The 26,457-nt window shown below is 39.7% G+C and overlaps 1 pseudogene; it reads left to right on the top strand.

Annotated features, from left to right (window-relative positions):
* The window catches only part of LOC113893597, a 40,604-nt pseudogene extending 14,579 nt beyond the window's left edge, over positions 1 to 26,025 (top strand).
* The last annotated feature ends 432 nt before the right edge of the window (positions 26,026 to 26,457 follow it).

Raw genomic sequence — 26,457 nt, 5'->3', positions numbered from 1 at the left:
ATCCCTCTGGGTCGTCCCAGTGCACCAGCCCCAAGCATCCAGTATCGTGCATCGGACCTGGACTGGTGACTCGTTTCATACATGATATTATACATGTTTCAATGCCATTCTCCCAAATCTCCCCACCCTCTCCCTCTCCCACAGAGTCCACAAGACTGATCTATACATCAGTGTCTCTTTTGCTGTCTCGTACACAGGGTTATTGTTACCATCTTTCTAAATTCCATATATATGCGTTAGTATACTGTATTGGTGTTTTTCTTTCTGGCTTACTTCACTCTGTATAATAGGTTCCAGTTTTATCCATCTCATTAGAACTGATTAAAATGTATTCTTTTTAATGGCTGAGTAATACTCCATTGTGTATATGTACCACAGCTTACTGTAGTGATAATTATATCCCATAAAAATTTCTTCCCTAATCATCCTGCATCCCCATATAGCTCAGTTTCTACTGAGTAGCACGTAGCACTGCCCAAAGTAATTTTAAAGATGAATACCAATTTTCATGTTGTCTCTCAAAGAAAAATCACAAGGGATCCAATTCAGTACTCATAACACTACTTACCAGATCCCCTTTCTTCATTCCCAGTTCTCTCACACTGTATAACTGCTGGAAAAGCAGTTACAGTCTGAACCACCACAAACTGCCTACAAGCCAAAACCCTGCAGCTCTCCTGTCTCCATATGCCCCCCACTGGCTCCTTGTTTTATAGATCACTGCAGCATCATGGGCTGGTCCTTCCTCTGGCCCTCACCACTCTGGTCTGGCTTCTCTATCATTCTAATAACCCATCCCCAAAGGAAAGAAGTCTCATGTTAGTTGGAAATATGGACTGTGCAGAAACAGGCTGAGAGGAAATCTGGGAACATTCATACATGAATAGATTTTATTCACTTATTTGTAAGTTAAGGTTTCTGATCTTTTTTTTTTTCATTTGAGAGTCCCCCCTCCCCCATGAATGATAGTGTCCAAAGTGAGATTGATGAGCACTGAAAAGATCTGGTAACAGTGAATAGTTTTTGTTTTATTTAAAAATCTTTGGTTTGGCTGCTCTGGGTCTTTGTTGCAGCACACAGGCTTTCTCTAGTTGTGGCATGTGGGCTCTTAGTTCCCTGAGCAGGTTATCAACCCTAGTCCCTTGCATTGGAAGGCAGATTCTTTTTATTTGTTTGTTTATGGCTGAGCTGGGTCTTTGTTGCTGTGTGCAGGCTTTCTCTAGTTGTCGTGAGCATGGGACCACTCCTCCCTACTTGCAGTACGCAGTCTTCCTACTGCAGTGGCTTCTCGTTGCAGAGCACAGGCTCTAGGGTGCTTGGGCTTCAGTCGCTGTGGTGTGTGGGCTCAGTGGTTGTGGCTCTCAGGCTTACTTGCTTTGCAGCATGTGGAATCATCCCAGACCAGGGATGGAACCCATGTCCACTGCACTGGCAGATTCTTAACCACTGTACGTCCAAGGAAGTCCCACAGTGAATGGTTTTAATCAAGAAGTACTCCAACTAATTTAAAAAAATAGATCCTATGATTACAAAGAAGTTGACTTGTCATAAGCCTTGTCAATACATTTTTATTTTATATGCCTTTTTAGGTGGTCAATGTATTTTATGATTAAAACTAAAGTATTATGAAATTCTGATTACTTTATAATAACTAGAAAATATCTATTGGTGAAATGCAATAGTGTATAAAATACAAGTAGCCCCAAACTTTCCTGTTTTCTCTTCTCTAATGGACTAAAGAAGAAAAACAGAGATTTAGACTCTGATAACAACTTTTTCAGCTGCTAGCTGTTCCCATAAGAACCTTTCTTTTGATTTTGGCCAGCTCTCACACTCTCCTCTTTGATCAGTCACTAATCTTGGGACTGGTTTGGGGTCATCACTAGGGAAAATTGTGAAGTAACCCAAGCATTTGTTTGGTATGCCCCAGATTGCTTTGGCATGTACTTTCTGTCTCTGGCACTCTTTTTTTTTTTTTCCAGGTCCTCCTATCAACTTTTCCTTTCCAATCATATCAATCATTTACATATTAGTAGGACTTTAACTCCAAGAAGGCAATGGCACCCCACTCCAGTACTCTTGCCTGGAAAATCCCATGGGTGGAGGAGCCTGGTAGGCTGCAGTCCATGGGGTCACTAAGAGTCAGATATGACTGAGCGACTTCACTTTCTCTTTTCACCTTCATGCATTGGAGAAGGAAATGGCAACCCACTCCAGTGTTCTTGCCTGCAGAATCCCAGGGATGGGGGAGCCTGGTGGGCTGCCATCTATGGGGTTGCACAGAGTCGGACACGACTGAAGAGACTTAGCACCAGCAGCAGCAGGACTTTAACTGGGGCTTCCCAGGTGGTGCTAGTGGTAAAGAATCCACCTGCCAATGCAGGAGACCCAAAAGACACAAGTTTCATCCCTGGGTCGGGAAGATCCCTTGGAATAGGAAACGACACCTCATCCCAGTACTCTTGCCTGGAAAATTCCATGGACAGAGGAGCCTAGCGGGCTCAGCAAAGAGTCAGACAAGTGAGTGACTGAGAATACACACACGCACAGGACTTTAACCCTACATACTCCCCCTTCTCAGAGATATTTGCTTGTATTGCCTGTCTCTAATTGTGAACACAAAGGTTTGTTTCTGGTCCTGGAGTTTTAATCACTAATGAGCTGATGTAGAAACTGTGGGGGGAGACTGACTGCCCAGGTGTCTTCTCTTAAGGTTGTACAGACAGTCCGTGGCTTAAGATGCTTTGGCTTAGCAACTTTTTGGCTTTACAGTGATGCCAAAGTGATAGACGTTCAGTGGACACCATATTTAAAATTTTGTATTTGGGTTTTTTGGGGAGGAGTGGCTAGCCACTTGCAGTAGGATACTCATTTATGGTGCTGGGCAGCCAGTAAGCCACAGCTCCCAGTCAGCCACTCGGTCACAAGAGTACAGGCCAAATACACTTAAAACCATTAGTACCCAGACAGCCATTCTGGTTTCACGTTCAGTGTGCTTGTGTACATGCTAAGGTGCGTCAGTCGTGTCCAACTCTGTGCAACCCCATGGACTGTAGCCCACCAGGCTCCTCTGTCCATGGAACTCTCCAGGCAAAAATACTGGAGTGGGTTGCCATTCCCTTCTCCAGGTGTAGTAGTCAGTAAATTACATGAACTAGTCAACACTTTATTATAAAATAGGCTTTGTGGTAGATGATTTTGCCCAACTGTAAGTTCATGTGAGGCCTTCCCTGGTGGCTCAGTGATAAAGAATACCCCTGTCAATGCAGGAGACCCAGGTTTGATCCCTGGGTCAGGAAGATCCCATGGAGGAGGGCACGGCAACCTACTCCAGTATTCTTGCCTGGAGAATCCCATGGACACAGGAGCCTGGTGAGCAACAGTCTATGGGGTCGCAAAACAGTTGGACATGACTGAGCGACTAAACAACAGCAATAAGCATCAAGGTTCATGTAAGCGTTCTGAGCACATTAAGGTAGACTGGGCTAAACTAGGATGTTTGGTAGGTTAAGTGTATTATGTGCATTTTTAATTTATGATATTTTCAACTATATGATGGATTAATTGGTATATAGGCCCATCAGAAGTTAAAGATCTATATTTTACAAGTCTGTATATAGTCTCAGTTTATGACTATGACCAGCTCCCACATTTTTCTGTAACTCCACGTTTTGAGGTCAAGTGCACGTCTATGTCCACACTGGCCTTGCTTGGCTCACACACACAAATGTGAGAAAGAACAGGTAGGTGGCAAAACATGGGGTGTACTTGTTAGGGAAAGAAATGCATGCAATTCGTTAAGAATAAGTTACTAAACACACTTTCTATGCAATTCTTTATCTCTTTCATAATGCGTCTCTGGTGTCAGACTAAACCTGGAGCTTTTTTTTTTTTTGCTTTGCCTTTTTTTTTTTTTTTCCAGTTTGACAAATGGATGGATACTCAGAGGAGAAAAATCCTGACAGTCCTGTTAGAACACTGCTCCCTGTCACAGCAAAAGTTCTGTCGAAAGCTTCAGGAGAAAATTCCAGCAGAAGCTCTAGATTTTACTACCAAGCTCCCAAAGGTGTTATCTTTATGTATCTTTTCTTTCCTGGACCCCCGAAGCCTTTGTCACTGTGCACAGGTACAGATAAAGAAGCAGCGTTCGGTGTTTTGTAAAGACAGCCTAGAAAACACTGAAACTTGAGGGAAAAAAGGAAAGCACATATACAAAACCAAGCACTGACAAGATGCTCACTACGTTTTATTTGTACAGTTTGGATTGGCCCCATCTCTTTGTGTCTGGCTGTACACTTAGTGCTCAAAGGGGAGAAAAAGTAAGCCATCACTAAGTGTCCATAAAATAGCATTAGCCATTTGGGGAAATATATACACACGTATATAATGGTTCATCAGCAGAATAGTCTTATATTGCACAGCAGAGGACCATAGTAAAACTTAAAGTGTAGAGTGCAGGCCATTCATAAATAGAAAAGCATGAAATAAGGTGGTAATGTGATAAATACAGAAGCATGTGAGATTAAAGGAGTTCAGAGTGGGCAAATGTGTGCTCACAGGTTGGAAAAGCATCTGACCATTATTTTATTACAAGTAATTCCATGGTGTATTCAAGTATATTTTTTAAGATATAAAATTGATAGTCATTTTGTAGATTTCTTTTCATAGTCTAGAAAGACCAGAAATTACCTGTTACTGTGCATTCACATGGTAACTTTAGTTTTTAAAATTAAGAAAATGAAAAAAAAATTAAGAAAATGAATGCAGTAAGATAGATGACATATTTAATAATTGGTGTTGGGACAATCGGGCAGTATCTGGAAAAAAACTCTAGAAGGATAAAACATTGATATGAAATTATGGGAAACCATTCCCTACTCAAAGGAGGGAATTCCCTGGTCCAGTAGTTAAGTCTCTGTTCTTTCACAGCTGAGGGCAGAAGTTCATTCCCTGTTTGGGGAACTAAGATCCTGTAAGCCATCAGGCATGACTAAAGGGGAAAAAAATGTAATTAAAGGAAATCTAGGGAAGGAAGACTTTGTGAGTAATCTATAATATTCAGAGCCTCAAAAGAAAATGTATAACTTAAAATCTTGCTTTATTTATTTTACATAATTTGTATATATATTATATATGCTTTATAAATAAAGCAAGCAAGATTTTAAGTTGTGATTATAAAAATTAAAATTTTCTCCATAGAGAAGAAAACTGTAAATAAATACAGACAGTAAACAGGAGGGAACTCCCTGGTAGTGGTTAGGACTCAGTGCTTTCACTGATGAGGGCTCAGGTTCAACCCCTGGCCTGGAGACTAAGAACCCACAAGCTGCTGCAGTGTGGCCAAAAAAATTAAAATAAATGGGGGAAAAAACATATTGCCAGCAAAGGGGTGATTTTCTTATTTTTTTAAAGAAAGACTATAAATCTACATTAAGAAGAAAAAAAAGCAAAGCCTAGCAGAAAAATGAGCAAAGGAAGTGAACAAATAGTTCACAGAAAGAAAAGCAGATGTTTCTAAAATAGATAAAATGCTTAGCCTCATTTTCATGCCATTTTGTGACTCAGATAGATTGAGTTTCTTTCTTTTTTTTTTTTTTTAGTTTCTTTTTTAATGATAACACTTTATATTGTTGGGGTGTGGGGAAACAAGCACCTTCATATGTTGCACCTTCATAGATAAATTGACGCAAACACCAAGGAGAGCAATTTTGTAGTACTCAATTTTTAAATTGGAGAAGGCAATGGCACCCCACTCCAGTACTTTTGCCTGGAAAATCCCATGGACGGAGGAGCCTGGTAGGCTGCAGTCCATGGGGTAGCTAAGAGTCGGACACGACTGAGTGATTTCACTTTCACTTTTAACTTTCATGCATTGGAGAAGGAAATGGCAACCCACTCCAGTGTTCTTGCCTGGAGAATCCCAGGGATGGGGGAGCCTGGTGGGCTGCTGTCTATGGGGTCGCACAGAGTCGGACACAACTGAAGCGACTTAGCAGCAGCAGCAGCCATTTTTAAATAAAGATTCCTAGACATTCCCTGGTGATCCAGTGGCTTTCACTACCAAGGGCGTGAGTTTGATCCCTGGTCGTGGAAATGAGATCCTGCATGCCATGAGACATGGCTAAAAACTTTAAAAAATTTTTTAATTAAAAAAAATAAGATTACCTTTGGCCAGTAGTTCCACTTCTTGGAATTTGTCTTATGGGTATACTTCAACACATGCAAAATTTATATCTATATAAGAATATTTCATCATTGCTTGTAGCAGCAAAATGTTGGAAACAATGGAAATGTCTGCTAATAGCAGACTGGTTGCAACTATCTCAATATATCATCAATAGAATAACTAAGGTGCAGAATTATACTACCACTTTGGAAAGAATAAAAGAATGTATCCATATTTGTTGCCCTTCTGGAATGGCACACAAGAAGCCAGTAACAATGGTTATATTCAGGGAGGGAAATGAGTGGCTAGATGACAAGGATGAGAGAGGCTTTTATTTATTTATTTTTTTAATGTTTTTTACAGTGTGCCTCTTGGTATCTTTGAATTTAGTATTGATGTACATATATTATTCTGAAATTGAAACAATTAAAAAAAAAAAAAAAACATAGTGTTTTAAATGCCCAGTAATAGAGTATCATTCTGCCATATAATGAATTATTAGGCAGTCATTAGAAAAAATGTTTTGGAAAAACAGAGATGTTTATTATGTGTAAAATGAAGAAAGCATGATTTTAAATTGCATGCAGTTTCCCAATTTTGCTTTCATATATACCTGAAAAACAGAAAGGAAAATAACTCTACCAGCTTGTTGATAATGTTTGGTCATCTCTGATTGACAGTGTTCTGGGTATTGTTTTTCTTCAGGTTTCTCAGAATTTTCCATGATTTTCACAGTGAAAATGTTATTATTCCAGGGAAATGTGATATGAAATAGATAATCTTATCATCTATATGTACCATATGTCAATCTTAGTAGATTTCAGCATCATATTTTATTTCCAGAACTGACTGTGAGGCAATTGTTCTTCAGCTAGATTTAAAGTAAACAATAAAGTCATTGCACCAAGATGAGCTTTGAGCTCATCAAAATGTGGTGGGGGTTGTCTTACAGTTTTGAAAATGTGGTTTAAAATTGTGGTGGGGGTTGTCTTACAGTTTTGAAAGAGCTTACCTACCCTCAACTTTCCTCATTCCTGTTTAGTTTTAAACAAACAAAAGGCAGCAAAAATAAAAAACAAAGCAAAATTTTATCTATCCCCAGTGCAGGGGGCAAACCCCAACTTAACTACCCAGGCCTAAACCCGATCTAAGTCAAAAGAAGAAAAGGGCGACAATTGAGAAAAACTGTCTCCCCATCCCCTCCCTCCCAAACTCCATATCTTGATTGAATTAACTAACAGGTCAGGAAGCAACAGTTAGAACTGGACATGGAACAACAGACTGGTTCCAAATAGGAAAAGGAGTACATCAAGGCTGTATATTGTCACCCTGCTTATTTAACTTATAGGCAGAGTACATCATGAGAAACGCTGGACTGGAAGAAGCACAAGCTGGAATCAAGATTGCCGGGAGAAATATCAATAACCTCAGATATGCAGATGACACCAGCCTTATGGCAGAAAATGAAGAGGAACTCAAAAGCCTCTTGATGAAAGTGAAAGTGGAGAGTGAAAAAGTTGGCTTAAAGCTCAACATTCAGAAAACAAAGATCATGGCCTCCAGTCCCATCACTTCATGGGAAATAGATGGGGAAACAGTGGAAACAGTGTCAGACTTTATTTTTCTGGGCTCCAAAGTCACTGCAGATGGTGACTGCAGCCACGAAATTAAAAGACGCTTACTCCTTGGAAGGAAAGTTATGACCAACCTAGATAGCATATTCAAAAGCAGAGACATTACTTTGCCAACAAAGGTCCGTCTAGTCAAGGCTATGGTTTTTCCTGTGGTCATGTATGGATGTGAGAGTTGGACTGTGAAGAATGCTGAGCACCAAAGAATTGATGTTTTTGAACTGTGGTGTTGCAGAAGACTCTTGAGAGTCCCTTGGACTGCAAGGAGATCCAACCAGTCCATTCTAAAGGAGATCAGTCCTGGGTGTTCTTTGGAAGGAGTGATGCTAAAGCTAAAACTCCAGTACTTTGGCCACCTCATGCAAAGAGTTGACTCATTGGAAAAGACTCTGATGCTGGGAGGGATTGGCGGCAGGAGGAGAAGGGGATGACAGAGGATGAGATGGCTGGATGGCATCACTGACTCGATAGACGTGAGTCTGAGTGAACTCCAGGAGTTGGTGATGGACAGGGAGGCCTGGCGTGCTGCGATTCATGGAGTCGCAAAGAGTCAGACACGACTGAGTGACTGAACTGAACTGAACCATATGAGGATTAACAGCAGTGTAGTTTCATTCAGGGTTGCACAAAGTGGTTGTGATTTCTGTTTCTGCCTGCAGTGTTGTATCAGATCCTCTAAGCCTTTTCCTCCATCTAGATCCTGAACCTACTGTTTCTCCTACTTGTGCCCCGTTCTGCTTCCCTCTCCCCTACATGTCTTATCTTCAGCCCATAAAATAATCTTGAACGTAATAGAAACTCCATACACATTGGATGGAAGGAGGGAGGAAGAGAGACAGATAGATAAACAGATGGATGGGTAGCGAGTTCCATTACAGAGTGTTCTGCTCCTTTGGGGGGCACTGAAACATTATTTATTATTGAGTTAACCTTGAAAAAGAGGCCAGTTTTCCAAAGATGAAATGAATGTGAAAATTAGCTATCATCTCTGCAATTCTTGATAAAAGACATGGAATGCCTAGTGTCAACTTTATATATGGACTTCATTCTAGTTTCTACTAAGACTTATTTAAAACCTGGAATAAATTATTTTAAAAACTACTACACATAATAGGGCCACCTCCGCCATTTGCTGGATATGTAGGATTGACCATAATGCTATGAAAATGGAATGTACAGAATACTTTAAAAAAAATTATTAATTTGGCTGCACCAGGCATCAGTTGCAGCATGTGGAATCCAGTTCCCTAACCAGGGATCAAACCCTTGCCCCCTGCACTGAAAGCATAGAATCTTAGCCACTAGACCACCAGGGAAGTCCCCAGGACAAATACTTAATGCTCTATTGAATTTTAAAGGCTATTTAGAACACACCAACCTCATGCGAAGAGTTGACTCATTGGAAAAGACTCTGATGCTGGGAGGGACTGCGGGCAGGAGGAGAAGGGGACGACAGAGGATAAGATGGCTGGATGGCATCACTGATTCGATGGGCATGTGTCTGAGCGAACTCCGGGAGTTGGTGATGGACAAGGAGGCCTGGCGTGCTGCGATTCATGGGGTCGCAAAGAGTCGGACACGACTGAGCGACTGAACCGAACTGAACTGAACTGAATATAGTATTAGTCATTGTGTTCCCTTTATATATTTAGCTAAATCATAAGAACAGAGGGAAAACAGAAGCATATTATGAAAAAAATAAGCAATGTACCAACTGGAGTTTCTGTAGCCTTCATACAACTTTCATACGCAGACTCCCAGAGATTCTTCAGTTCAGTTCAGTCACTCAGTCGTGTCCAACTCTTTGTGACCCCATGAATCACAGCACACCAGGCCTCCCTGTCCATCACCAACTCCCAGAGTTTACCAAACTCATGTCCATTGAGTCAGTGATGCCATCCAACCATCTCATTCTCTGTCGTCCCCTTCTCTTCCTGCCTTTAATCTTTCCCAACATCAGGGTCTTTTCAAATGAGTCAGCTCTTTGCATCAGGTGGCCAAAGTAATGGAGTTTCAGCTTCAACATCAGTCCCTCCAATAAACATCCAGGACTGATTTCCTTTAGGATGGACTGGTTGGATCTCCTTGCTGTCCAAGGGACTTTTAAGAGTCTTCTCCAACACCACAGTTCAAAAGCATCATTTCTTCAGCGCTCAGCTTTCTTTATAGTCCAACTCTCACATCCATACATGACTACTGGAAAAACCATAGCCTTAACTAGACGGACCTTTGTTGACAAAGTAACGTCTCTGCTTTTCAATATGCTGTCTAGGTTGGTCATAACTTTCCTTCGAAGGAGTAAGCATCTTTTAATTTCATGGCTACAATCATCATCTGCAGTGACTTTGGAGCCGAGAAAAATAAAGTCTGCCACTGTTTCCACTGTTTCTCTATTTTTCCATGAAGTGATGGGACTGGATGCCATGATCTTAGTTTTCTGAATGTTGAGCTTTATGCCAACTTTTTCACTCTCCTCTTTCATCAAGAGGCTCTTTAGTTCTTCTTCAGTTTCTGCCATAAGGGTGGTGTCATCTGCATATCTGAGGTTATTGGTATTTCTCCTGGCAATCTTGATTCCAGCTTGTGCTTCCTCCAGCCCAGCATTTCTCATGATGTACTCTGCATAGAAGTTAAATAAGCAGGGTGACAATATACAGCCTTGACGTACTCCTTTTCCTATTTGGAACCAGTCTGTTGTTCCATGTCCAGTTCTAACTGTTGCTTCCTGACCTGCATACAGGTTTCTCAAGAGGCAGGTCAGGTGGTCTGGTATTCCCATCTCTTTCAGAATTTTCCACAGTTTATTGTGATCCACACAGTCAAAGGCTTTGGCATAGCCAGAGATCATTAGGAAGTTCCAAAGTCTTATCTGAAGCTTAGTCTCCCTTTTGCAAGGGGAGAATATTAATTATACTACCCTTCAGGTTGTGATGAGGATGGTTAATAGGTACTTGCTTAGTTGACTTGGATTCTGTCTGAATTAACATTTAAAAAAAAGAAAAAGGGGTACCCAAAGCCAGTGCTTTCTGAGAACCTGGAGGGATGGGATGGGGAAGGAGGTCGAAGTGGTGTTCAAGTTGGAGGGGACACATGTATACCTATGGCCAGTGTATGGCAAAACCATCATAATGTTGTAATCATCCTCCAATTAAAATTTTAAAAAAAAATCTTCCTGCCTGGTTAGGAAGCACTTCAGGTAGGAGGTAACTTGGCTGTGATTTGGAGGAAAAGGACCAAAAAGAAACTAGTTGTGAATTCCAGGCCTGGTTTATGTAGTTAAAATTATGTTTGCTCTGATTCACTCATGAATGAATCCATGAATCCACTTCCCCAGTGGCTCCGTGGTAAAGAACCCCCCTGCAGTGCAGGAAACACAGAGAAGTGGGTTCGATCCCTGGGTCAGGAAGATCCCCTGGAGGAGAGCATGGCAACCCACTCCAGAAAAAAAATAAAGAAGTTCTCTCAGTACCAGGGTGACAGCTCAAAACCTAGAGAAAGTGGACATGTAAACTGAATAGATTTTTAACATTGTTTTTCCAGTTGAGCTGGCATTGGAAGAATTTAACTGAAGTGGATCAGCTCTGGATGCTAAAATGTTTACGGTTTAACTGGTACATCAGTGTCTCCCCAACTCCCTATGAGCAGGATGTATGGAAGAAGCATTATATTCAAATGGTGAAAGAACTCCATGTTACCAAGCCCAAGGTAAATTTGGGAAATGAAGCAACAGAATTACTAATATCAGCTACTTAGGAATTCTAGAACTATGTTGGAGAAGGCCATTGGTTCAAAAGAAATATACCATGACTTCAAAATTCCCTAGTTCTAAGAACTTAACAGCTCTTTTCAAGATATCCATGTTAGTTGAAAGTCATCTGACACTCACAAACCACAATTCCATCCAGGTTAGGACTTGGAGCTCCTCATTCTCTCCAGATTCCTGGATTTCTATGTCTCTGACGCCTACAGTACACAATTCTGACACAGGGATTCTGTGGGTAACATGCAGTATTTATGACCTATAGGTCATCAAATTTTACTTAACTAATTCAAATTTTCTGTGATTCTACCAGGAAAACTGAAGTTTATGTTTCTATCATTTATAAAGAAAAGTTTGCAAAAAATTAGTAATTAGGAAAGGGCATAATGGGCATATTAAAGTTCTTTTTACTTTAGAAACTAGCAATGTAAAGTCCTTACATAGACTCGTAAACAGTAAATAGTATGAGCATAAATTTTTCTAGTGGTTTTCTATGCATTGTAAGCAATGTTTATGTTCATTCTTATAGTCACAGTTAATTAGGTAACATGGGAAATTTTTATGAGCTTTTCCTTTATGGCATGATCTATATACACGCAGAGTTGTGCATCATTTCATATAATAGAAGAGTTCCTGAAAATTATGTGTAAATTAAAATTTTTAAATTATTTTTAAAACCACGGGGATTTTTTTTTTATAGAAAAGCTACAGTGAGTCCGTTTTGAATTGAAGAATCCTTTTGAAATATGAATAGTTGGTTCTTAACATGCTCATTTACATTTCATTTTATTGCATTTACTTGAAGTAGAAACCCTCTACATTTAATGTAGTAATAAACTGCATAATTAATATTGTTATAATTACAATGATAAAAGCAGTCTTTCTGATTTCAATGATGGCTGTTCTTCATGAGAATTTCTTTTAAAAAGAAAAATGTAAAGTGCAGTGGTGGAAGAGTTATTTTAAAAATTACAATAGCTATGGCTCCTTTTATCACAAAGCTTTCCTTAACTCTCATTCAAAGTCACTCATAGGCAGGGAAAGGCTTCAATAGCTGAAGTGTGGGCTGTTCTGGGGCAGAGGAGAGAAAAGTGATTAACCAGGATGTAGAATGAAAAAAGGTTTTGAGTATTGTATGTAATACTGATTTTAATACTTGGTCTTCAACAATAACTCTTTTTCCAGAAACTGTTTATGCACTTCCCTTGTGGCTCAAATGGTAAGGAATCCACCTGCAATGCAGGAGATGCAGATTTGATCCCTGGGTCGAGAGGATACCCTGAAGAAGAAAATGGCTACCCACTCCAGTATTCTTGCCTGGAGAATGCCCATGGTTGGAGGAGCCTGGTGGGCTACAGTCCATAGGATCATAAAGAGTCATGGCTTTATGATCATAGATAAAGGACATGACTGAGCAACTGACAGACACATATTTTAAGATGATGAATAGTTCTGATACAAGAAAATTGCCACATTGTTGCTTAGTATTTAATTTCTTTAAGGAGTACTTTGTTATAGTAAATTTCAGTTTTTCTATTAAAGAAAAAATTGGCAAATTAAACCCAGTAAGATATAAAAAAAAGAATAATACATGATGACCAAGTGGGATGTATCCAAGGAGAGTAAGGTTGGCATACTATTCAAAAATCAGTCCATGTAATTCACAGAATAAAAGAGAAAAGATGTCCAGTCATTTCAATATATGTAAACAAAAGCATTTAAAATTTTTTCAACATTTGCGATTTACAAAAGTCTCAAACGGCTTTGGGTAAAGGGAACAAAGTTTTTGTTTACTTAATGAAAAAGTCACCAGTTTTCATTATTATCTATTCTGTTAATGGGTCAAATATTTTGTACTTTTCAGAATTAATGATGCTTATTTATGTATATAGTTCCTAGCATCCATGCCTAAATTTTCTCCCCTGAAACTGCTTTTTTATTATCATGTATTCTTTATTACCAGTGGTGTTAAACAAGACCTCTTCCAGCAAAAATAGATTTCATTCAATATAAACTCAGAAAAATGAAATGAATGTCCATCTTTTTTTATTTAGTTTATTTTTTTGGCCACCCCGTGTGACTTGGGCTTTTAGTTCCCTGACCAGGGATCAAACTCCTGCTCTTGGCAGTGAAAGTGTGGAGTCCTAACCGCTGGACCACCAGGGGATTCCTTGAATGTCCACTTTAAGTGAGATCCACACTGTGCTGTGCTTAGCTGCTCAGTCGTGTCCAACTCTTTTCAACCCCATGGACTGTAGTTCACCAGGCTTCTCTGTCCATGGGGATTCTCCAGGCAAGAACACTGGAGTGGGTTGCCATTTCCTTCTCCAACATATGAAAGTTAAAAGTGAAAGTGAAGCCTCTCAGTCGTGTCTGACTCTTAGAGACCCCATGGGACTGCAGCCTACCAGGGTCTTCCGTCCATGGGATTTTCCAGGCAAGAGTACTGGAGTGGGGTGTCATTGCCTTCTCCGTCCCTTAGGCTACAACCGTATAAAAACCCTTACAAACTTTATATACAAAAAAACCAGACTTTCATTTTGGGCAATTAAAAAATAGACTTTCCAAAAAAAAAAAAAAAAGACTTTCGTTTTCCAAGTCTTTGGAAATGGCTGAAGTTTTGATAATTGATAAAATCTATACTTTATCCCAGGCCCTTAAGCCCGAGGCCAGGGGTGGCGGCTGGGAGGAGCAACCCCACGCCCAAGGAGCCATGGCTGCGTGGGCGCAGGAGTGCCTAGAGGAGCTATACCCCGTTGAAGGTCAGGAGATACCCCTCGTCCAAGGTAAGGAGAAATGGCTGCGCTTTGCTGGAGCAGCCTTGAAGAGATACCCCACACCCTAGGTAAGAGAAACCCAAGTATGATGGTAGGTGTGGCAAGAGGGCATCAGAGGGCAGACACACTAAAACCATACTCACAGAAAACTAGTCAATCTAATCACACTAGGACCACAGCCTTTTCTAACTCAAAGAAACTAAGTCATGCCTGTGGGGCAACCCAAGACAGGCGAGTCATGGTGGAGAGATCTGACAGAATATGGTCCACTGGAGTAGGGAATGGCAAACCACTTCAGTATTCTTGCCTTGAGAACCCCATGAACAGTATGAAAAGGCAAAATGATAGGATACTGTAAGAGAAACTCCCCAGGTCAGTAGGTGCCCATTATGCTACTGGAGATCAGTGGAGAAATAACTCCAGAAAGAATGAAGGAATGGAGCCAAAGCAAAAACAATACCCAGCTGTGGATGTGACTGGTAATAGAAGCAAGGTCCGATGCTGTAAAGAGCAATATTGCATAGGAACCTGGAATGTCAGGTCCATGAATCAAGGCAAATTGGAAGCGGTCAAACAAGAGATGGCAAGAGTGAATGTTGACATTCTAGGAATCAGCGAAATGAAATGGATTGGAATGGGTGAATTTAACTCAGATGACCATTATATCTACTACTGCAGGCAGGAATCCCTCAGAAGAAACGGAGTAGCCATCATGGTCAACAAAAGAGTCCGAAATGCAGTACTTGGATGCAGTCTCGAAAACGACAGAATGATCTCTGTTCATTTTCAAGGCAAGCCATTCAATATCACAGTAATCCAAGTCTATGCCCCAACCAGTAACGCTGAAGAAACTGAAGTTGAATGGTTCTATGAGGACCTACAAGACCTTCTAGAACTATCACCCAAAAAAGATGTCCTTTTCATTATAGGGGACTGGAATGCAAAAGTAGGAAGTCAAGAAACACCTGGAGTAACAGGTCAATTTGACCTTGGAATATGGAATGAAGCAGGGCAAAGACTAATAGAGTTTTGCTAAGAAAATGCACTGGTCATAGCAAACACCCTCTTCCAACAACACAAGAGAAGACTCTATACATGGACATCACCAGATGGTCAACACCGAAATCAGATTGACTATATTCTTTGCAACCAAAGATGGACAAGCTCTACACAGTCAGCAAAAACAAGACCAGGAGCTGACTGTGGCTCAGATCATGAACTCCTTATTACCAAATTCAGACTTAAATTGAAGAAAGTAGGGAAAACCACTAGACCATTCAGGTATGACCTAAATCAAATCCCTTATGTGAAAGGGAGAAATAGATTTAAGGGCCTAGATCTGACAGATAGAGTGCCTGATGAACTATGGAATGAGGTTCATGACATTGTACAGGAGACAGGGAACAAGACGATCCCCATGGAAAAGTAATGCAAAAAAGCAAAATGGCTGTCTGGGGAGGCCTTACAAATAGCTGTGAAAAGAAGAGAAGCGAAAAGCAAAGGAGAAAAGGAAAGATATAAACATCTGAATGCAGAGTTCCAAAGAATAGCAAGAAGAGATAAGAAAGCCTTCTTCAGCGATCAATGCAAAGAAATAGAGGAAAACAACAGAATGGGAAAGATTAGAGATCTCTTAAAGAAAATCAGAGATACCATAAAGAAAATCAGAGATACCAAAGAAACATTTCATGAAAAGATGGGCTCGATAAAGGACAGAAATGGTATGGACCTAACAGAAGCAGAAGATATTAAGAAGAGATGGCAAGAATACACAGAAGAACTGTACAAAAAAGATCTTCACGACCCAGATAATCACGATGGTGTGATCACTGACCTAGAGCCAGACATCCTGGAATGTGAAGTCAAGTGGGCCTTAGAAAGCATCACTACGAACAAAGCTAGTGGAGGTGATAGAATTCCAGTTGAGCTATTCCAAATCCTGACAGACGATGCTGTGAAAGTGCTGCACTCAGTATGCCAGCAAATTTGGAAAACTCAGCAGTGGCCACAGGACTGAAAAAGGTCAGTTTTCATTCCAATCCCAAAGAAAGGCAATGCCAAAGAATGCTCAAACTACCGCACAATTGCACTCATCTCACACGCTAGTAAAGTAATGCTCAAAATTCTCCAAGCCAGGCTTTAGCAATATGTGAACCGTGAACTTCCTGATGTTCAAGCTGGTTTTAGAAAAGGCAGAGGAACCAGAGATCAAATTGCCAACATCTGCTGGATCATGGAAAAAGCAAGAGAGTTCCAGAAAAACATCTATTTCTGCTTTATTGACTATGTCAAAGCCTTTGACTGTGTGGATCACAACAAACTATGGAAAATTCTTCAAGAGATGGGAATACCAGACCACCTGACCTGCCTCTTGAGAAACCTGTATGCAGGTCAGGAAGCAACAGTTCAAACTAGACATGGTACAACAGACTGGTTCCAAGTAGGAAAAGGAGTTCGTCAAGGCTGTATATTGTCACCCTGCTTATTTAACTACTATGCAGAGGACATCATGAGAAACAGTGGGCTGGAAGAAGCACAAGCTGAAATCAAGATTGCTGGGAGAAATATCAATAACCTCAGATATGCAGATGACACCAGCCTTATGGCAGAAAGTGAAGAGGAACTCAAAAGCCTCTTGATGAAAGTGAAAATGGAGAGTGAAAAAGTTGGCTTAAAGCTCAACATTCAGAAAACGAAGATCATGGCATCTGGTCCCATCACATCATGGCAAATAGAAGGGGAAACAGTGGAAACAGTGTCAGACTTTATTTGGGGGGGCTCCAAAATCACTGCAGATGGTGATTGTAGCCATGAAATAAAAGATGCTTACTCCTTGGAAGAAACGTTATGACCAACCTAGATAGCATATTGAAAAACTGAGACATTACTTTGCCAACAAAAGTCCGTCTAGTCAAGGCTATGGTTTTTCCAGTGGTCATGTATGGATGTGAGAGTTGGACTGTGAAGAAAGCTGAGCACTGAAGAATTGATGCTTTTGAACTGTGGTGTTGGAGAAGACTCTTGAGGCTCCCTTGGACTGCAAGGAGATCCAACCAGTCCATTCTAAAGGAGATCAACCCTGGGTGTCCTTTGGAAAGAATGATGCTGAAGCTGAAATTCCAGTACTTTGGCCACCTCATGCGAAGAGTTGACTCATTGGAAAAGACTCTGATGCTGGGAGGGATTGGCGGCAGGAGGAGAAGGGGACGACAGAGGATGAGATGTATGGATGGCATCACTGACTCAATGGACGTGAGTTTGAGTGAACTCCGGGAGATGGTGATGGACAGGGAGGCCTGGCATGCTGCGACTCATGGGGTCGCAAAGAATCGGACATGACTGAGCGACTGAACTGAAATGAACTGAACTGGACTGAAGCATTGGGAGGAGCCTATCGACCTTGAGAAGAAGTACAAGCTGGAACAAGTAACTATCTGAAACTGAACTGACTCCATACTGCCCACAACAGCTCCAGAGATATTCCTAGATATATTTCTACTATTATCATTTTTAATTTGTTCTTATTTTTAAGTTCTTTATTACTCCTTTAATAATGTATTTTTTAGAATCTAACCTCTACTTTAGATTTCTAAGTTTTGCTTTTTGGTATTTGTTATCAATTTTGTACCTTTAAGAATCCAATTTTCAGTATCCATTTTCATTTAGGAGTGTGATTACTGGCTTGATTGCTCTCTCTCCTTTTGATTCTCCCTTTTCTCCCCTTCAGGTCAGCTCTATCTCCTCTCTCCCCTTCTCTTCTCTACTTAACTCTGTGAATCTCTCTTAGTGTTCCAGGCTGACTGCCCTCTTCTCCTCCTGGTCACCTCTATCGCCCTCCTCCATCTTCTCTTCTCCATGTAACCCTATAAGCCTCTCTGGATGTCCCTCACTCTGGAGAATCATTTCACCATTAACCTAGATGTTTTATCATCTGTGCTGTATGGATGGAGAAGTCTTGAGGCTACTGTAAGAATAAGATTGAAAGCCAGAGGCAGGAGGCTTAAATCCAAAATTTGAGAGCACCAGAGAACTCCTGTTTCCAGGGACCATTAATAGATAAGAGCTTATCCCAAAGTCTCCATACCTACACTGATACCAAGCTCCACCCAAGATCCAACAAGTTCCAGAGCAAGACATACCACACTAATTTTCCAGCAATGCAGGAGCACAACCCTGAGCATTAAAAGACAGGCTGCCTAAAGCCATGCCAAACCCATAGACACCCCAAAACACACTACTGGACACTTCATTGCACTCCAGAGAGAAGAGATCCAGCTCCACCCACAAGAACACAGATGCAAGCTCCCCTTACCAGGAAACAATGACAAGCCACTCGTCCAACCCCACCCTCATGGATAAGAGGAACCACAAACTTCCAGCCTACAGAAAGGCCACATCAAACACAGCAATCTAAACAAAATGAAAAGGCAGATAAATATTAAACAGGTAAAGGAACATGATAAATGCCCACCAAACCAAACAAAAGAGGAGGAGATAGGGAGTCTACCTGAAAAAGAATTCAGAATAATTATAGTAAAGATGATCCAAAATCTTGAAAATAACATGGGGTTACAAATAAATAGACTAGAGACAAGGATTGAGAAGATACTAGAAATGTTTAATAACGACCTAGAAGAAATAAAAAAGAGTCAATAAATAATGAATATGGAGAAGGCAATGGCAACCCACTCCAGTACTCTTGCCTGGAAAATCCCATGGACGGAGAAGCCTGGTAGGCTGCAGTTCATGGGGTCACAAAGAGTCAGACACAACTGAGCAACTTCACTTTCAATTTTCACTTTCATGCATTGGAGAAGAAAATGGCAACCCACTCCAGTGTTCTTACCTGGAGAATCCCAGGGATGGTGGAGCCTGGTGGGCTGCCATCTATGGGATCACACAGAATTGGACACAACTGGAAAAACTTAGCAGCAGCAGCAGCAGCAATAATGAATAATGCAATAAATGAGATCAAAAGCACTCTAGAAGGAACCAACAGCAGAATAACTGAGGCAGAAGATAGCAAAAGTGAGGTGGAAGATAGAATGGTGGAAATAAATGAAGCAGAGAGGAAAAAAGAATTAAAAGAAATGAGGAAAACCTCAGATACCTCTGGGACAATGTTAAAGGCCCCAACATTCGAATCATAAGAGCCCCAGAAGTAGAAGACAAAAAGAAAGGGCTCGAGAAAGTACTTGAGGAGATAATCATTGAAAACGTCCCTAAAATGAGGTAGGAAATAGCCACCCAAGTAAAAGAAACCCAGAAAGTCCCAAACAGGATAAATCCAAGGCAAAACACCCCAAGACACATATTAATCAAATTAACAAAGATCAAACACAAAGAGCAAATATTAAAAGCAGCAAGGGAAAAGCAACAAATAACACACAAGGGGATCCCCATAAGAACAATGGCTGATCTTTCAATAGAAACTGTTCAGGCCAGATGGGAATGGCAGGACATACTTAAAGTGATGAAAGAGAGAAACCTACAACCCAGATTACTATACCCAGCAATGATTTCATTCAAATACGAAAGAGAAATCAAAAGCTTTACAGACAAGCAAAAGCTGAGAGAATTCAGCACCACCAAACCAGCTCTTCAACAGATGCTAAAGGATTTTCTCTAGACAGAAAACATAGAAAGGGTTTACAAACGGGATCACACTTATCAATAATTACCTTAAATGTAAATGGGTTGAATACCCCAACCAAAAGACAAAGACTGGCTAAATGGATACAAAAAGAAGACCCCTGTACCTGGTGTCTACAAGAGACTCACCTCAAACCAAGGGACACATACAGACCGAAAGTGATGGGCTGGAAAAACATGTTTCATGCACATGGAGACCAAAAGAAAGCAGGAGTAGCAATACTCATATCAGATAAAATAGACTTTGAAATAAGGGCCATGAAAAGAGACAAAGAAGGACACTACATAATAATCAAAGGATCAATCCAAGGAGATATAACAGTTATAAAATATATATGCACCCAACATAGGAACACCACAATATGTAATGCAAATGCTAACAAGTATGAAAGGGGAAACTGACAATAACACAATAATGGTGGGAGACTTTAATTCCCCACTGACACCTATGGATAGATCAAATAAACAGAAAGTTAGCAAGGAAACACAAACATGAAATGATACAACAGACCAGTTAGACTTAATTGATACTTATAGGACATTTCACCCCCAAACAATGAATTTCACCTTTTTCTCAAGTGCACATGGAACAGTCTCCAGGATAGATCACATCCTGGGCCATAAATCTAGCCTTGGTAAATTCAAAATAATTGAAATCATTCCAAGCATCTTTTCTGACCACAATACAGTAATATTAGATGTCAATTACAGGAGAAAAACTATTAAAAATTGCAGCATATGGAGGCTGAACAACACGCTGCTGAATAACCAACAAATCACAGAAGAAATCAAAAAAGAAATCAAAATATGCATAGAAATGAATGAAAGTGAAAACACAACAACCGAAAACCTGTGGGACACTGTAAAAGCAGTGCTAAGGGGAAGGTTCATAGCAATACAGGTTTACCTCAAGAAACAAGAAAAAAGTCAAATAAATAACCTAACTCTACACATACAGCAACTAGAAAAAGAAGAAATGAAGAACTCTAGGGTTAGTAGAAGGAAAGAAATCTTAAAAATCAGGACATAAATAAAGGCAAAAGAAACAAAAGGGACCATAGCAAAAATCATCAAAGCCAAAAGCTGGTTCTTCGAGAAGATAAATAAAATTGACAAACCATTAGCCAGACTCATCAAGAAACAAAGGGAGAAGAATCAAATCAACAAAATTAGACATGAAAATGGAGAGATCACAACAGACAACACAGAAATACAAAGGATCATAAGAGACTACTATCAACAACTATATGCCAATAAAATGGACAACTTGGAAGAAATGGACGAATTCTAAGAAAAGTATAACCTTCCAAAACTGAACCAGGAAGAAATAGAAAATCTTAACAGATCCATTACAAGCATGGAAATCTAAACTGCACTCAAAAGTCTTCCAGCAAACAAAAGCCCAGGACCAGACGGCTTCACAGCTGAATTCTGCAAAAAAATTAGAGAAGAGCTAACACCTATCCTACTCAAACTCTTCTGGAAAAATTCAGGGGAAAGTAAACTTCCAAACTCATTCTATGAGGCCACCATCACCCTAAAACCAAAACCAGACAAAGATGCCACAAAAAAAGATAACTACAGGCCAATATCACTGATGAACATAGATGCAAAAATCCTTAAGAAAATTCTAGCAAACAGAACCCAACAACATATTTAACAGATCATACATCATGAGCAAGTGGGCTTTATCACAGGGATGCAAGGATTCTTCAATATTTGCAAATTAAAATCAATGTGATATACCACATTAACACATTGAAAGATAAAAAACATATGATTACCTTAAGAGATGCAGAGAAAGCCTTTGACAAAATTCAACATCCATTTATGATAAAAAAATCTCCAGAAAGCAGGCATAGAAGGAACACACCTCAACATAATAAAAGCTATATATGATAAACCCACAGCAAACATTATCCTCAATGGTGAAAAATTGAAAGCATTTCCTATAAAGTCAGGAACCAGACAAGAGTACCTACTCTCACCACTACTATTCAGCGTAGTTTTGGAAGTTTTAGCCACAGCAATCAGAGAATAAAAAGAAATAAAAGGAATCCAGATTGCAAAAGAAGAAGTAAAACTCTCACTGTTTGCAGATGATATGATCCTCTACATAAAAACCCTAAAGACTCCACCAGAAAATTACTAGAGCTAATCAATGTAAATTATAGTAAAGTTGCAGGGTGTAAAATTAATACAGAAATGCCTTGCATTCCTATATACTAACAATGAGAAAACAGAAAGAGAAATTAAGGAAACAATTCCATTTACCATTGCAATGAAAAGAATAAAATACTTAGGAATAAATATACCTAAAGAAACAAAAGACCCATATATAGAAAACTATAAAACACTGATGAAAGAAATCAAAGAGAACACAAATAGATGGAGAAATATACCATGTTCATGGATCAGAAGAATCAATATAGTGAAAATGGGTATACTACCCAAAGCAATCTATAGATTCAATGCAAACCCTATCAAGCCACCAATGGTACTTTTCACAGAACTAGAACAAATAATTTCACAATTTGTATGGAAATACCAAAAAAATAAATAAATAAAACTCGAATAGCCAAAGCAATCTTGAGAAAGAAGAATGGAACTGGAGGAATCAACTTGCCTGACTTCAGACTATACTGCAAAGCTACAGTCATCAAGAGAGTATGGTCCAGGCACAAAGACAGAAATATAGATCAATGGAACAAAATCCACACACTATGGACACCTGTCTTTGACAAAGGAGGCAAGAATATACATTGGAGAAAAGATAGTCTCTTTAACAAGTGGTGCTGGAAAAACTGGTCAACCACTTGTAAAAGAATGAAACTAAGAACACTTTCTAACATTATACACAAAAATAAACTCAAAATGGATTAAAGATTTAAACATAAGACCAGAAACTATAAAACTCCTAGAGGAAAACATAGGCAAAACACTCTTCGACATAAATCACAACAGGGTCCTCTATGACCCACCTCCCAGAGTAATGGAAATAAAAGCAAAAATAAACAAATGGGACCTAATTAAAATTAAAAGCCTTTGCACAATGAAGGAAACTATAAGCAAGGTGAAAAGACAGCTTTCAGAATGGGAGAAAATAATAACAAACGAAGCAACTGACAAAGAATTAATCTCAAAAATATATAAGCAACTCCTGCAGCTCAGTTCCACAAAAATAAACCACCCAATCAAAAAATGGGCCAAAGAACTAAACAGACATTTCTCCAAAGAGAACATACAGATGGCTAGCAAACACATGAAAAGATGCTCAACATCACTGATTATCAGAGAAGTGCAAATCAAAACCACAATGAAGCACCATCTCATGCCAGTCAGAATGGCTGCTATCCAAAAGTCTCCAAACAATAAATTCTGGAGAGAGTGCAGACAAAAGGGAACCCTCTTACACTGTTGGTGGGAATGCAAACTAGGATGTGGAGATTCCTTAAAAAACTGGAAATAGAACTGCTTTATGACCCAGCAATCCCACTGCTGTGCATACACATCAAGGAAACCAGAATTGAAAGAGACACGTGTACCCCAATGTTCATTGCAGCACTGTTTATAATAGCCAGGACATGGAAGCAATCTAGATGTCCATTGGCTGAAGAATGGATAAGGAAGCTGTGGTACATATACACAATGGAATACTATTCAGTCATTAAAAACAATGCATTTGAATCAGTTCTAATGAGGTGGATGAAACTGGAGCCTATTATACAGAGCGAAGTAAGTCAGAAAGAAAAATACCAATACAGTATATTAATGCATATATATGGAATTTAGAAAGATGGTAATGATGACCCTATATGTGAGACAGCAAAAGAGACACAGATATAAAGAACAGTCTTGTGGACTCTTGGAGAGGGAGAGGGTGGGATGATTTGAGAGAATAGCATTGAAACATGTATATTACCATATGTGAAATAGATGACCAGTCCAAGTTCGATGCATGAAACAGGGCACTCAAAGCCAGTGCACTGGGATGACCCTGAGAGATGGGATGGGAAGGGAGGTGTGTGGGTGATTCAGGATGGGGGACACATGTACATCCACGGCTGATTCATGTTAATGTATGGCGAAAACCACTACAATACTGTAAAGTAATTCGCCTCTAATTAACATAAACAAATTAATTTTTTAAAAGGAAACCATAAAATTTATAAGCATATTCACTGATTCATTCAGTCATTTTGCTAACATTTGTGAAGTCATCAGGTTTCCCATTAGAATACCAGGACATATCAGAATGTTAGGAACTCTACATAATTTCTAGATATTCTACTAATATCTATATTAGTAATATTTACCATACAGTATAACCTAAGAGGATTTATTACTCATTTGATAATATTTCCCATGTAATTTAACCTACCAAAAAAGCAGAATTAGTTTAATATCTCTCTTTGGAATGTTTCAGGGGTCCTCTAAAGCAACCCAAAGCTAGCTAGAGGTCAAAAGAATTTCAACAGAATTTGACTTAGGAAGTTTTGTCAAAAAAAAAAAAATCAATCAAAATGGTTTAGAACATTCGATCAGATTTAGTCAATGCAGATTGGTGTATCATTTAGCTTGCTGATATGTCACAATGGGTATATATACTGAGGCTCAAGGTCTAGTGAAAGTCAACTCTGCCATCTTGGACTTAGTTAGCTCTAACCAATTCCCCTACAGCATTGTCATTCCTAACAAAATCCATTTATCCAACTAATTGTAATCCAATTTTAGAAAATCCTGATCATGCATAACTCTTTTCAGTAATTGTTTTCATACCTTCTTCTACTGAAAATACATCTAAGTTTCCCTAAAGTATTTTACACAATGAGGTACATTTTCTTGTAGACAAATTTGTTACAGAACACAGTCTGATTTGACCTCTAGTAAACCTAGGTACAACAGGATTATTATACTTATTGATGGTTCTAAAGACATGTCTATGTTACCAGGTATATTTCCCAGTTCACATGAACCTAAAATTCATTTAATTTAATTTAAAATTATTTGATTTATAAGTGCTTACTTTTTTTTAAAGCCAATTAAATAGAACTTATTTACAAATTAATCTCAAAAATATTATCCAGAAACAAAGACATACCGAGACATACACATATTCAGACACAACACAAGATTTAGCTTCATTTTCTAAACTTAGTCATGAATTAGATGTTACAACATAAAATTCACTATTTTGTACATAAGTTGGATGAAATAAAATTTTTAAAGGCTTCTTCCCATTTTTTCTCAGTCTCAGGAGTTAGAGATGGCCTAGATACGTGTTCCTTGAGAGCCCTGGTCTCAAGGCACAAGGAAAGGAAATCAAGTTCTAACAAAATGGTGGCAGGTCCAAACCAAGTGGTGGCCAGGCAAAGCAAAATGGCCATTAAAAATCACAACACAGAACACAGAGTTAAAACAAAAATATAGACATGGCAGTCTTCATCAGATACTCCCTTAAATACAAGAATACAGTCTCAGAAAACCTCCTATAGAGACACAGAACTTCAGATCCAAGTACTAATAGAGTAAATGAAAACATCTCAGGACTTCAAAGAGAGGAAAGAATGCCAGGTCGAAAGAAGAGGGGAGAAGAGGCAGGAGAAGGGGACAAAAATGGTGGGCTTACAGACGTCTCCTGCCAGAAACTAGAACAGAACCAAAATTTGAGTTCTCTGCCAAGAAGAAGTGAGGCCCTTTGACCAGATTCTTGTGTCCAGGGGACTAGGGAAAAAAAAAAGGGTAGGATAGGAAGGGTTAAGGAGAGGAAAGAGAGAGAAAGGAGAGATCATTAAAGTCTCTTGTTCCTTACCCAGTTGAGTCACTCTCGGCAGTTGTCCATGCCAGGAGGAAACCAGGGATGAAAAGGTCCCAGTTGTGGCAGCTGGATCTGGTCCATCAGTGGGCAAGCTGGTCCCTGAGTACCCCGAGTGGTCAGGATGTCAGTCACAGCAAAGAAGAGTCCTGGCCGAGGGCCATTTGTTACAGGAAGGGGGACCCCTTCAAGGACCCAAAAGTGGGCTCTTGTCTAACACTTAGAAATGAATGTCTGAGGAGACACATGTGCTGACAAAGCAAGAGATTTTATTGGGAAGGGGCGCCTGGGCAGAGAGCAGCTAGGTAAGGGAACCCAGGAGAACTGCTCTGCCATGTGTCTCCCAGTCTTGTGTTTTATGGTGATGGGATTCATTTCCAGGTGGTCTTTGGCCAATCATTCTGATTCAGAGTCCTTCCTGGTGGTGCACACATTGCTCAGCCAAGATGGATGCCAGCAAGAAGGATTCTGGGAGGTGGTTGTGAAATAGAAGCAAGATCAAAGCCTCCCATTAAAGTAACAACCTTTTGCTTTCCCTTCCATTATCTTGTTTTTGAATAGCTTCTGCTCATCAATTACCACTTTCGCTTCTATGATCTTGCTTGTTCATTATATCCACAGGAACTAGGGCTACCTGGGGAGGAGAGGGATCTGAC

Source organism: Bos indicus x Bos taurus, chromosome 5 (genome assembly GCF_003369695.1).
Source record: "Bos indicus x Bos taurus breed Angus x Brahman F1 hybrid chromosome 5, Bos_hybrid_MaternalHap_v2.0, whole genome shotgun sequence".
NCBI lineage: Eukaryota > Metazoa > Chordata > Mammalia > Artiodactyla > Bovidae > Bos > Bos indicus x Bos taurus.
Note: the sequence above shows the minus strand (reverse complement) of the source record. Positions and strands in the feature narration are given on the sequence as shown.